The following is a 13,017-nucleotide window of genomic DNA, read 5'->3' on the forward strand; positions in this document are numbered from 1 at the left end:
GGCCCAGGTCATGATCTCACAGTTTGTGAGTTCGAGCCCCGCATTGGGCTCTGTGCTGACAGCTCAGAGCCTGGAGCCTGCTTCAGATTCTGTGTCTCTCTCTCTCTGCCCCATCCCCACTCATGCTCTGTCTCCCTCTGTCTTAAAAATAAATAAAACATTAAAAATTAAAAAAAAAATAAATTAAAAATAAATTTTTTTTTACATGTATTTATTTTTTGAGAGACGGAGTGAGACAGAGCACAAGCGGGGGAGGGGCAGCGGGGGAGGGGCAGAGAGAGGGAGACACAGAATCTGAAACAGGCTCCAGGCTCTGAGTTGTCAGCACAGAGCCTGTCGTGGGGTTGGAACTCACCAACTGGGAGGGAGACCATGACCTGAGCTGAAGTCCAACGCTTAACCCACTGAGCCACCCAGGCGCCCCAGGCAGTGCTTTTCTTAACGCGATGCCAAGAGCGAAAGAGAAAATGTTGCCACCCAGCCCTTAGGTGTACTACAGTCTCTTTTATGAAATTCAAGCATCCCTGGTACCTTAGTTTCTAATTTTACTAGGTTATTGACCTTTATCATTTTAATCTCCCTGGTAAATTCTACTTCAAAAATTACAAAAGCACATATGCTTCCTGTGGTCCCTAGAACAATGCCAAAACAAGAAAACCCTGAAAGCTCTGCCCCCCATTTCCCCCCACCCATCTGCCCTTGGGGAACCAACAGTGATAGCCTGGGGTGTCTTCTTCCACACCTCTCCATATAAGGGAAAGGTTTTTTTTTTTTTTTTTAATGTTTATTTATTTATTTTGAGAGAGAGGGAGAGAGAGCAGGAGCATGTGTGCAAGCCGGGGGAGGGGCAGAGGAAGGGAGGGAGGGAAAGAGAGAATCCCAAGCAGTTTCCACACTGTCAGTGCAGAGCCTGATGTGGGGCTCGAACCCACAAACAGTGAGATCATGACCTGAGCCCAAATCAAGAGTCAGATGCATAACCGACTGGGACCCAGGTGCCCCATGGGAAAGGCATTTTTAACGGAATGAGAATATTACTTGCCATCTTCTCTTTCCTCTTTCAGAATTCATGGTGGATGTTCATCCAGGTCGATGAATATGGAGCTAAGTTATTTTAAAAATAACTGCATGTCATCAGTTACCAATTGCTGCCTACTTAACAGCTAATCTCTCCTGCTTCCCTGAAAAAGGAACCTTGATTTTATTCAAGTTTTAAGTGAGCAATAATATGCTTAGAGAAGGTTAGACTCTCCCCAACCCCAAGGAATGACTCACGATAGGTCTGTAATGTGGGCTCTATATCAGTCATAGTAATTCATTCCCTTGGTTGCTCGTTGGTTTCTATACCATTTTTATTGAAGTGTAATATTAATACATAAAAGTATCTACACATCAATAATGACCTTTACCAAGCAACATGCTCATATAAACATTACCCACATTAAGATAGAGAACATGATCTGCATCTCAGAAGCTACCTCATGGCCCGTCTCATGCATCACCCTCCCCCAAGGCCATCGGCTTTTGATGTTTGTAACTCTAGGTTAGATTTTCCACTTTTTGAATGCTATGTAAACTGAACAAACAGTATATATTCTTGTGTGCCTTGATTCTATTGTTTAACCTTCTGAGATTCACCCTTGTACTTATTTTATGCCATTATGTTCTCTCTTTCTCATCCTCCTCTGCCTTGAGATCTTGAGTCTCTTTAAAGCTCAGTTTACTACTGATTTCCCATATCAGCCCTCCCCCATTTGGGAGCAAAGTCATATCCAAACTTCTGAGGCCCCAGCTATAATGCAGAAGGCTGACTATATACTCCCTCCTCCCTTCTCTGTTGTGCACTGCCTCAAGCATAAGGGCATCTTCTCCCTTGGCCAATCCCTTTTTGCCCTGAGCCATTGTTCTGTCTCTTCTGCCTTGTTTTACATTCTCAATCCAGATGTTGAAATAACTTAGCCTGGTTCTTTTTCATTCGGTTTCTGAATGTCCCTCTACTCTGTTTTTCCCTGTTCTCTCTCCCTTTCAACTGCCTTCTACTCAAAGTCAACTTTAACACCTCTTTTTTGAAACATTCCTGTGACAGACGCGAGTTAGTATATGTTACCCTAGAATGCATCCTCCCTCCTCTCTTTCCAATATGGCAATATTGGAAATATTCCAATATGGGAGAGGGCTGTTGGTGGTCTAGAACCTCTAAGGACTTTCAGTGTGGGGGTACAGACATGGCTGGTGGTAATGACAAGATCAGATCTGCCTGATAATGAATAGGACGTTACAGACATGGAGCTGATATGATACTGACCACATTGGTGAATGTAAGGACAGGGCTAAGGTTCCAGATATTGGTGATAAAATGACCGGTAGTCTCGCATGCTGACAAGAGCATAGAGGGTTTAGGCAGCAGAATGACTTGTTCAGTTTTGGAAAAGTGAAACATGTTAGAAAGTTGGTAAGAGAATCCACCCATGAAAGAGGAGCCTGAGACACTATCGTAGGGGATATCCACGTTTAAGGGATAGGCCGGGAAGGAAGCTCAGAGAGAGAGCTCATAAAAGCCAAGGGAAAGAACATTTCAGTGCACGTGCTATTAGGCCAGAGGGCTGGAACATATCTTCTGGCTCTAGCAATAAGGCAGGTGATGATTTCAGAGAGGCGTTCACTGGGACCGAAGGGGCGGAAGCCAGGCAGAAGTGAAAGAAAGGGGGAATTGGGATAAGAAAGTGGGTATGATCATTACAGACCACCCTTTCAAAGAGCTTAACTCTTAAGAAGGAAAACTGCAATCGGGAGACGAGAGAGGAGGGTTTTGTCTTGTTTTGTTTTTTTAAATAGATTGTATAAATATTTAATGCTCAGAAAATTCTCTAGTCAAGCGGAAGAACATAATATCCTAGAGAAACGATGATCAGTGGATCATCCCACGGAGGTGGGAAAAAGGAAGCAATTGGTGCTTTGGCAGTGAGCCTGTGGAGTCAGCAGTAGGCAGGGATGGGAGGGAGTTTTCTGTTTTCTCTAAACTGAGGGGGGGAATCTCTGCCGAATGAGGGTGGAAGATGCTAGCTCCGGATCTGGGACGGCACTAAGCTTAGTTGTGCCACTCTCTTCCACTCTTTTCCAGCTGTCTGGGAGTCCTGACGCAGCGGGTAGGACAGGTGGGTTGGCGGGGGAGGGCTTTGCAGGGAGAAATGGAGGAAAAGATAAATGAGCAAGGGAAGTGAAGGTTTGGGGGGAAAACTAATTGAATTAGGTTTCTTTGGAGTTTACTGGACAGGCATCTTATAAGCCTAGATTTATTCAACTTCTTCATTCTGTAAAGGAAGAGACTGAAGAACTTGTCCAGAGTCACAGCTAACTGCTGGCGGAGCAGGGTCCAAAATTCAGAGCTTCTGATCCCGTGTCTTTTGAGGTGTTTCTGTCCCAGCCGTTTTTTTGCTCCATACTTGGCCTCGGACATTACCTTGCCCGGCAGATGATGAGAACACAGTCGTCTGTCATTTGGGAGAAGCAAGTTTGCTTTGTCTCTGACCTCGCTTTTGAGCATTGTTGCTCCTCGTAGACCTGGGCTGCTTGAATTTACCTATTATTAGCATTTGAAAACCTTTTCTCTCTCTGCTGTTTTCCAGCAGACCTCAGGGAAGCCAGCAAGGGGTTAGTTAGTACAATAGGAAAGGAAATTTTGTAAGAGACAAAGCCAGAGACTGTAATGTGCCCCACGACAGAGAACTTCTAAAATCTTTTCCTGTTTTTTTCCAGTCATTATGCAGTCTTTCCTACCATCTATTCCTTTCATCCCACTTTGAATATTTCCTCTTTGATTTCACTGTCTTCTTTGCTACAAGAAAAAACAGTCATCACTGGGATTACGATCTTTGTGAAATTGCAAGGGACCGACTCCTTGTGATATGTCACAGATATTTCAATTGCCACCTTCTGGACAAATGACACACTGAAAAAGTATTATCATCCCTCTGATCCAATCATTTTCTGGATTGAATATAGTCTCGTCTCCCAGTGATCATCAGGCTAATTCTAAAAATGAAAAGGGCCTGCTATCAATTAGAATTCTTAAATGTGGAGGATATATATTCCAAGGACTTTAAGCTCAATCACACTTACACAAATGATCTCAGATCAGTAGTAAAATCATTTTCATTCCAACAAGTGAAAGATATCATTGAAGTTTACAGATCCCCAAATGATGTGAATTAAGAATACTATAGAATGTCTTATAGTTATGGACTTATAGTCTTATAGTTAAAGACTACTTATGTCTTTAACATAAGACAGTGAGAACTGGACTGGAAGTGTTTAAGTGCTTACATTAGATTAACATTTTATTGTGTTAGACATCATCACTAACTCAGGATTAGGGTTAACCAAGTTTAGCAAATGAAAATACAGAAATGCTCAGTTCAGTTTGAATTTCAGATGAACGACATACAATTTTTGGTATAATTATGCACACTTACGTACAAATGTATGCCTTGCTATCTGAAATTCAGATTTCACAGGGCTGTCCTGTATTTCATCTGGCAACCCCATACAGGATCCACGTAATTCTAGCGTGCTAGGAAAACTACCTTCATCGCCAAATTGGATGGGTCCTCAGTGCTAACTTCTTAGGCATCTTTGGGCTTCTGTGAAATTATGGTCGGGCCAGTGTCTGCTACACAGGCTGAAGACAGGGTCAGAAATTCAGCGGTATCCACAGAATAAGTACATGTGGAGAGTTGCCGGGAAGCTGGAGGGCAGGAGGCAGAGACTTAGGACCCTCATAGAGCTATTTCATCTTCTACAAAACATCCTCTATAAAACTGTTAAGACTTCACACCTGCATCCTGTTATTTATTTGTTTAAGAAGGCACAATCTTAGAATTTTTTAAATTCAAGTATAGTTGACATATAATACTAAATTAATCTTAGGTGTACATAGTGATTCAACAATTACATACGTTAGAAGGTGCTCACCACCATAAATGTGTATAAACGCATCCTTTTAATGCGTTTACCCGGATGGAACTCTCTCCTTTCAAGTCAGCAAACGAGCCTTTGATCTAAATGTATTCCCGACCAATATTAATGCATGGGTATCAGTGAAAGTTCCTCAGCCTTTTCCCAACCCCTTCCAGATCTTGATTTTACATTCCTGGACGGGAAGCCAACAACTTTAACTGTGAGGGTTTTCTTTGTCGTTCCTGCGAGCGGTGGTTGGTGAGGGGGGGTTGGTCAGGATATGGGGACAAGTTATCTAGTGGCCGAATAGAGGACAAGTAAGATTTTCCCCAAACTTTAATGTTTTGGGTAGTTTTGTGGGGACTGGAGTGGGAAGTGGAGTGGTGATTGTCTACTTAAGCCCGTCTTTATCCTCTGCCCCATCTTAAATAACACCCTGAGGGCCATTTGATGATTCATAGACCAGTGACCATTGTGGAGCAGTCTATCTAGAATTGCAGAGCCTGTCAGGCTAAGAAAAAATCTTATGAACCTCCCGCCCCTCCCCCAGTCTTGTACCCCTTCAGTGATAACACTCTGCTGGCGATGAGGTTATGATGGCACCACGTCCCTACCAGGAAGATACTGACTCTTAAAATATTCTTCTAAGTCACACACACATCTATACATATAATACCTTGTTAAGAAGAAATATCATGTATAGTCATTGCAGAAAAGTTAGCAGATGCCAAAAAGGTATTCAAAAGGAAAAAAGCACCCACAATCCAGAGATGATGACTATTAATATCTTGAAATATTTTCATTCAGTTTTTTTCATGCATAATCTTTGCTACATATTTGAGATCATATTTTCTCATTTACTATTCAATTATCATTTCCTAGCCTCAGACCTTGCTCTATAAGGGGATGGGTGTGTCCTGTGACTCTGTGTGACAGGTTGAGAAATTAGCTATTGAAATTTCATAATCCCTAAGACTCTCCCAAGTGATCTTTCGGAAAGACACTTAGCAGCGATGACCTGTGCCTTCAAACTTGTAACCTCAAATTCTCATTAAGGAAGTCATTGTCACTTTTGGGAGAACATTTTTTAGAGGAGTTCATAAAGTCCTATTTGGGTTTTTTTTAGGTTTTGTAACTCGTAAATACTACATACAAGCAGCATTCTCGCATAAACGTCCCTACTACCCTCTAGTTCTTCAGGTGTTTAACTCACCATGTGAATGTCTAAGGGAAAATTAAGCCCAGTTTAAGGAGTCAAACACTGATTTCATCATGACACTCTGCTCAAGAGGCAGCAAGGGTTGCCTGTGGTATCTGCCCTGTAGCCAGCCCAGTCCGTCTCTGCTTCGAACTAGGCGGGTAATCTTAGGCACACCTTTACCTCTATGGACTTCAGTTTCCTTACCTATATAATAGAGTTATGGACTAGATGACCTAAGCCTCCTTTCACCTTTGACATTCATGATTAAAATCAGAGTCCAAATCAAGAGGAACATTCTTATGTTATTTTCCCAGGGGTACCCAAGAGTCTGGGGCCAGATGCCCTGAAGGGAGCATTTCATGAACATGTAACCACTGACTTCTGGCAGAAGTAACATTGTTGCCACTAACCTTAAGGGGCCCTTTCCCCATCTGCCATCATGAAATAGCTGGACTGTCACAGGGGTTCCTAGTTTCCAGTCAATTTTGAATTACTTGAATTCCACATTCATCTGAAGCCTATCTTTCTCCACATCAACTGGAGACAGATTAAAATTCAAGAGTTCCTGTTGTAACTTTTGGTTGCTTCCCTACCTAGAAACTAACCAGGCTCCTGGAAGCCAGACACATAATTACAATTCAATAAGTGTTTAATAAATGAATGAATGGTAACTAACGAGGTACACTTAGGGTCATGCCTCCTTTCTGGGTGAACCTGTGGTATTGAATCGAAAGAATCCCTGCATTTTTCATAAGTTTCTAAGAGTAACGTTTAAGCTCTTTGCATGTATAAATTACTAAGTAATTTTTTACTTCAGTAGGAGATTCCAAAGGCTTTAATCCGAACTCATATTTCCGATACAGATGTTGGGCCAGATGAATATTATATTTAGAGAATGCGTATGGAATTTATCTTAGCCTTGTCTTCCCCTTATTATTCCCTCAACCATCATTGTAGTGCACTGTAAGTAAGTAACCTAAATGCACACAGAAGACAGAATATGAGCATGGCAAAGGAAAGAAATTTACATTTGTGGGTTACCTTCATGGTGCCAGGTACTGTGCACGTTCTGACTTAATTATCATTGCAAACCTCACAGCAATTCAACAAGGAGGTAAATTTTAATTCATCTACTCTTCTGCTAAGGAGAGATGTTTCATGCCTTAGGTCACACAAATGGTAACAGAATTGAGCTTCAAGCACAGGTGGGTAAAATTTCAAAGCTCATCCTATTTTCATTGTCTGAAATAAAAGCAACATTAGATAAAAGGGCATCTTTATCAAATGGAATTGGTTAAAGGAGTGAAAGAAAATCCCAAGGGACCACAGACATCAAATAAAAGATAAAAGATCATGGGTTTTTAACAGAACCAAACAAAAGGTTATAGTTGCTGGTCTGTCTCAGCAAAGAGATCCTTTTGTGAACTGTCAAATATATCGCCTCTGTTCTCTAACCTTATTGTTTTATTTGGTTTTTCAGGGAGTGGAGAGTGGAGAGCAGTGATCAGAGAGTCAGAAGATTCTAGCATCAACAGGGCCACTTGCTACCTGTTTCATCCTAGCTGACTCATTTAGCTTCTGAGTCTTGGTTTCTCCATTTCTAAAATAATGACTCCCCCAACCTGACAGTGTTTTGTACATGCAGGGGACCCAAGTGAAATATACATAGGAATGTTAATTTCACAGCACTGTACAAAAACTCATAATGACTGCCTCAACTAAAGCCTCCTGAGACTCATATTTTGTTTATCTAAGACGAGCAAGTGTGAGGGAAGGAAAGAATTGGGATGCATAAAGGATTCTAGAGATAATTTGGATTCTAGTTCAGTGTGGCTGCTGTGGTCACTATAACGATTTTGGATATACTTGATTATTGTCCTTTCTATTCTGCAGGGAAATAAATCATTTTATGAGTCTAGATTGCATTTAACACCTCGACAATAAAAATGAGGGATTTCACATGAAGCATTGATTTACTTGTGACTAGAGCTATAGCAATTCTGACCAAGTTACCGAATTTGACAGCAGAAGAAATATAAGCATCCAACAGTGGGTTGTTCCAAATGAAAACAACCATGCTGCTTCCAGAAACATTGGCAAGCAATTTGTGTGGGGAGAAAATAATAGCAAAGGCAAAAATGAACAAATGACAACCCAGTCATCGGTGGATGTCCTGTGGAGTCACCAAAGCTAAAAGAGAGATCTCCTGTTGCGATTTCAGAATCGTAATTCCTTCTTGGGACTGCGTGCAAATTAAGGAAGTGTTGGCTTGACATGACCATTATCAAGGAATTTGTGAGTCAGCATAAATAAATAAAAATGCTGAGTAGACGACTAAATAATTGCTTCTCTTCACTGTCGAACTGCCTACTCTTAAAGTGATATCAGAATCATAAATAATGAAGTCTGAACAGCACGAATGCTTGCCTATTAGCTGGATTAGAAGTTCAAACTATAATCAGAATTCTACATGAAGATATTTTGAAGATGAGTTATCAGTATATCCTGTTCCACAAACCTTACGCCAGGTTGAAGATAGCATAGTCTCCCTCTTGTCAGCAACCAAAAACTGAAGAATTCTTCTGGTTTAAATCTCAGGTACTAAATTATTTTCAGCCGCCAGAGATGACCAGGAGATGGTAAGGTATGTTTGGAAATTTTTGTCTTTGGAGTAAGGGGCTTGTTTGGCGTCAGAAGAGAATGGACCTAGTCATTAATTTCAAACATTTGGCAATTTACTTCCTCTCAAATGAAAACATGATAAAAGACTTTCTCTTTGAAAAATATGAAACAACCGTTGACAGAGTTTTTGAAAAGGAATATTAGAAATCATCTTACTGTCGGACATGGAATGAAGTGAATCTTACAAACGATCATGTCTTATATTAGCTGCTATTACCGTACTAATTACTGTCAAAGTCATGATGGCCGTCTTCTAAAACAGTCGTACCTAATATTTAGTTGTGAATTTATTAATCTATTCGGGACAACTTTATTTACAGCCGCAATCTGCTACATGTTTGTTTGTGGGGTTTTTTTTGTTTTTGTTTTTGTTTTTGTTATTTTTTTCCAACAAGTGATCCCTTTGCTCTGGCATTATTAGAAAATTTTACCTCTGCCATCCAAAATTCCCCACCTCCCACCATGACTAAATTATAATCTCCTTGAGAGCGGGATTATGTCTGTCTTGTTCATGGCTATGGCCCCAATCCCTTATGCATAATAAGTGCTCAATATGCATTTGGGAAGGTGTGGCATGACCAGATCCTTCAGTGTACTGTGAAGTCAAAAGTGGAAGGGACCAGAATAAGGAGAGATTCAGCAACGGTAGCTAGTGTCACAAGAAAGCCGGGTCCTCTCAGCCTGGCTTCGGAGACTCTCCTCCACACTGATTGCGCTAAAACTCAAGACTCCTGTCTCCTAACCTCATAAGGAGCTTCCCCAATGTAATCTGAAACCAGCCTCTTACGCAGAGAGCAAGGAAAGACTGTGACAGAGGCAGGCCATGCCAGATTGGCAGGTGGCAGTTTTAATAAGCACAGGGAACTTGTAGGGGAGGCTTGTCTGGGGCAGCAGCAAGACGAATGGGTCCCTGCACCCATCTGCCAAGTGTTAAAAGTTTACCTTAACTGGATTCAGCCATGTATATTGGCAGGTGTTTTCAACACCACACCCCTATCCCAAGGCTGTGTCCTTGTGGCAGCCTCTGGGAGGAAGAAGGACAAGAGGAACACACATCCCAAGAACAGGGGAGGAGGCCAGCAGCCTCTGAGCACCTGGGTCCAGCTCATGGTTCAACTGGCAGTTTAGAGGACCTCTCCCAACATCCTATGAATGCTGGAGGCAACAACAACAGTTCGAAGTTTCCTGTTCCTGCAAGGGCAAATGTAACTAAAAGGTGAGGAAATCAACGTTTGAGTTAGGGCAGTTGGTACAGTGCCTGAGAGACGCTGGAGCCGGGTGATGTGGGTTCAAATCCCTGGCCTGACGTTTGTTGGGCGTCTGATGTCAGGCAGATGGCCTAATTTTGATGTGCTCTCGCTTCATCGCTTATAAATGGGGATTCCCGCCTCACAGGGTTTTGTAAGGATAAGTGAGATAATGCACGTGAAGTGACGAGCATTCACTGTTGCTGTTTTACTTACTCTGAAGCAGTCAGCAAGCAGGCCTGGAGGGTTAGGTGAACGGAGATTCTTTTGTGCTCTACCATGAACGGGCTACAGGTGTTGTAACAGCCCCACGTTTCTGTTGTCTTATCTGTGAAATGAGGGTATAGGCTGCAAGGAAGGGCTTCGGGCTTCCAATCCTATAACAATATCTCATTTTGCCCTACATTTCTTCCCTTACGAAACAGAAATAGAAGCATACAGGGTATTGCAGCGATCAAATTGAATAATGAATGTATGAGCATCATACAAATGCAAAGCAAACGTAATGTCAGTTTTTAGTGTCGCTATAGGCTGTATTCAGTACTGGATTCAGTCTGAGGACATTTTAGTATTAATGTCCAAATCTGATAAGTCCCAGTGGCTCTGAAGAATAAAACTGAGGGGGCGCCTGGGTGGCTCAGTCGGTTAAGCGGCTGACTTCAGCTCAGGTCATGATCTCGCGGTTTGTGAGTTCGAGCCCCACGTCGGGCTCTGTGCTGACAGCTCAGAGCCTGGAGCCTGTTTCAGATTCTGTGTCTCCCTCTCTCTGTGACCCTCCCCCGTTCATGCTCTGTCTCTCTCTGTCTCAAAAATAAATAAACGTTAAAAAAAAAAAAAAAAGAATAAAACTGAGTGGTCATGAAAGACAATAAGATAACTACAAAATCTTTTTAATGGCATGGTTGGTCTGCTGACCAGTGATTTCCTCTCTGTCTTGTCTCTTCGCTTTCCTCCTGTTGCCACTCAAGGAGTCCTGGATTCCTCAAGCTAGGAGCGTCTTTCTCATTCTCGATGTCCCCAGAATTGAATACACGCCTACTTTTTTTTTTTTTTTCAATTGGATTTTTTATTCTTTTCCTTTTATTCTAAAATCTGCTTGGCCTGCTGATATATCTGCCTCACATGAGCCACTTTAGCCAAGGACGGGGATATCATAGTGTACTGGTAAAATCAGGCCTAAATCTGTAAATGCTAGAGTTGCATACAGAGCACATGGCCTGTGGGAGAAGTATAGTGTTAACCTGTTCCAGCCGATAATTGATTACATGAGCTTCCCTGAGTGGGGGAGAGCAAAGAGAGAGGGAGACACAGAATCTGAAGGAGGCTCCAGGCTCCAAGCTATCAGCACAGACCCCTACATGGGGCTTGAACTCACAAACCGTGAGATCATGACCCGAGCTGAAGTCGGACGCTTAACTGACTGAGCCACCCAGGCGCCCCTATATTTCTTTTAAATATATACGTATTTGCTTAAAAAATAGTGGGCTCTATAAAAAATATGACCATAGCATTTTAGGACTGGAAAGGATCTTAGAGCTTATTCTGTCCAAATTTAGTGGTTTTAAAATAGTTGGATGATGCGACAAGGTCACTTCACCTCTGTAGTATTCTTTCCAAAATCCCATAATCGTGGTGTAATCATGAGAAAAACAGACAAACCTAGGTCAGGGGAACATTCTACAAGATGCGTATTGGTGCTCCTTGCCAAACTCATGGAAAACAAGGAAAGACTGAGAAGCTGTCACAGACCAGAGGAGCCTGGGAGGGATGACAACTAAATACAATATGTGACCCTGGATTGGATCCTGGAGCAGAAAGAGAACATTAATGGAAAAAAATGATGACACCCAAACAAGTCTGGACTTTAGTCAACAGTAAGGCACCGATGTCAGTTTTTTCGTTTGGACCCCTGTACCGTGGTAAAATGAATGTTAACAATGGAGAAACTAGGTAGAAGGGTATATTGGAGTGCTCTGTACTATTGTTGCAACTTTTCCATAAGTCTAAGATCATTTCAAAATAAAAATGTATTAAAATACAGTTAGAAACGTAAGTACCCTTTTTTTTGTGGAACATCGCTCTAGTGATAGCTTAGTGTATGGACTGTTCAGAGGTCAAACATACTAGTAAATAACCCCCTTGGACGGGAAGTACGAACATACCTAACTGCTCTATTTAAAAAGAATACTACTCATGCCTTTCCTCATGAATATTTGTTTAAACTATTCTAGATGCTACTTTGTGAACAGTAGAGTGAAATTTCATAAATAAACGTTTCAAATTATAGTATAGACTGTTTCAAAAAGATCTGTTTAGAAAGGTAATCTGTTTCACTCTGAAACTGAAGAAAGAATGAGAAGCCAATGAGAGAATTTGTCTAATCATTTCCTTTTCCAGTTACTCAAATGGTTGAAACATTAGCTCTAAAAAGATCTATGTGTCTTTATGAATTTCTTAGGACTTTGGTTGAATTGTTTCTTTTCTAACTGGAGATTGAGGCCATAACTTTTATTAATATTGGATAAGAGGAGCATGGGAAAATATATTAGCTTGTTCGCTAACTATAAAGATAGTCATTCAATATTTATGGTCATTTGTTACTTTTATTATTCCTCAGTTTGAATATAGTAGCAGCTAATAAGTCAACTGGCTTAAATTCATGCTTGGCCTGTTCATCCCAAAGAAAAACTGGAATTTAGATCTAATAGGGTATCTAGTTTTACAGACAAATCTGCTTGGTTCCCAAACTTATTATGAGGAGAAAAGGAATATTCCATTTATTCAGTTCAACCTTGTCTGTGGTCTCATTTGTAAAGCATATTAAGGAATGGCTCACTTCCAGACAGAGCATTGGCCTGACCATGGAAAGATGGGAGAGTGTTATAAAGATATCACCCTGGATGGGGTGAAGGATCCCCGGAGATGTTCTTA

This window comes from Panthera pardus, unplaced genomic scaffold (assembly GCF_024362965.1).
Source record: "Panthera pardus isolate Hobbes unplaced genomic scaffold, ASM2436296v1 HiC_scaffold_15, whole genome shotgun sequence".
NCBI classification, from domain to species: Eukaryota; Metazoa; Chordata; class Mammalia; order Carnivora; family Felidae; genus Panthera; species Panthera pardus.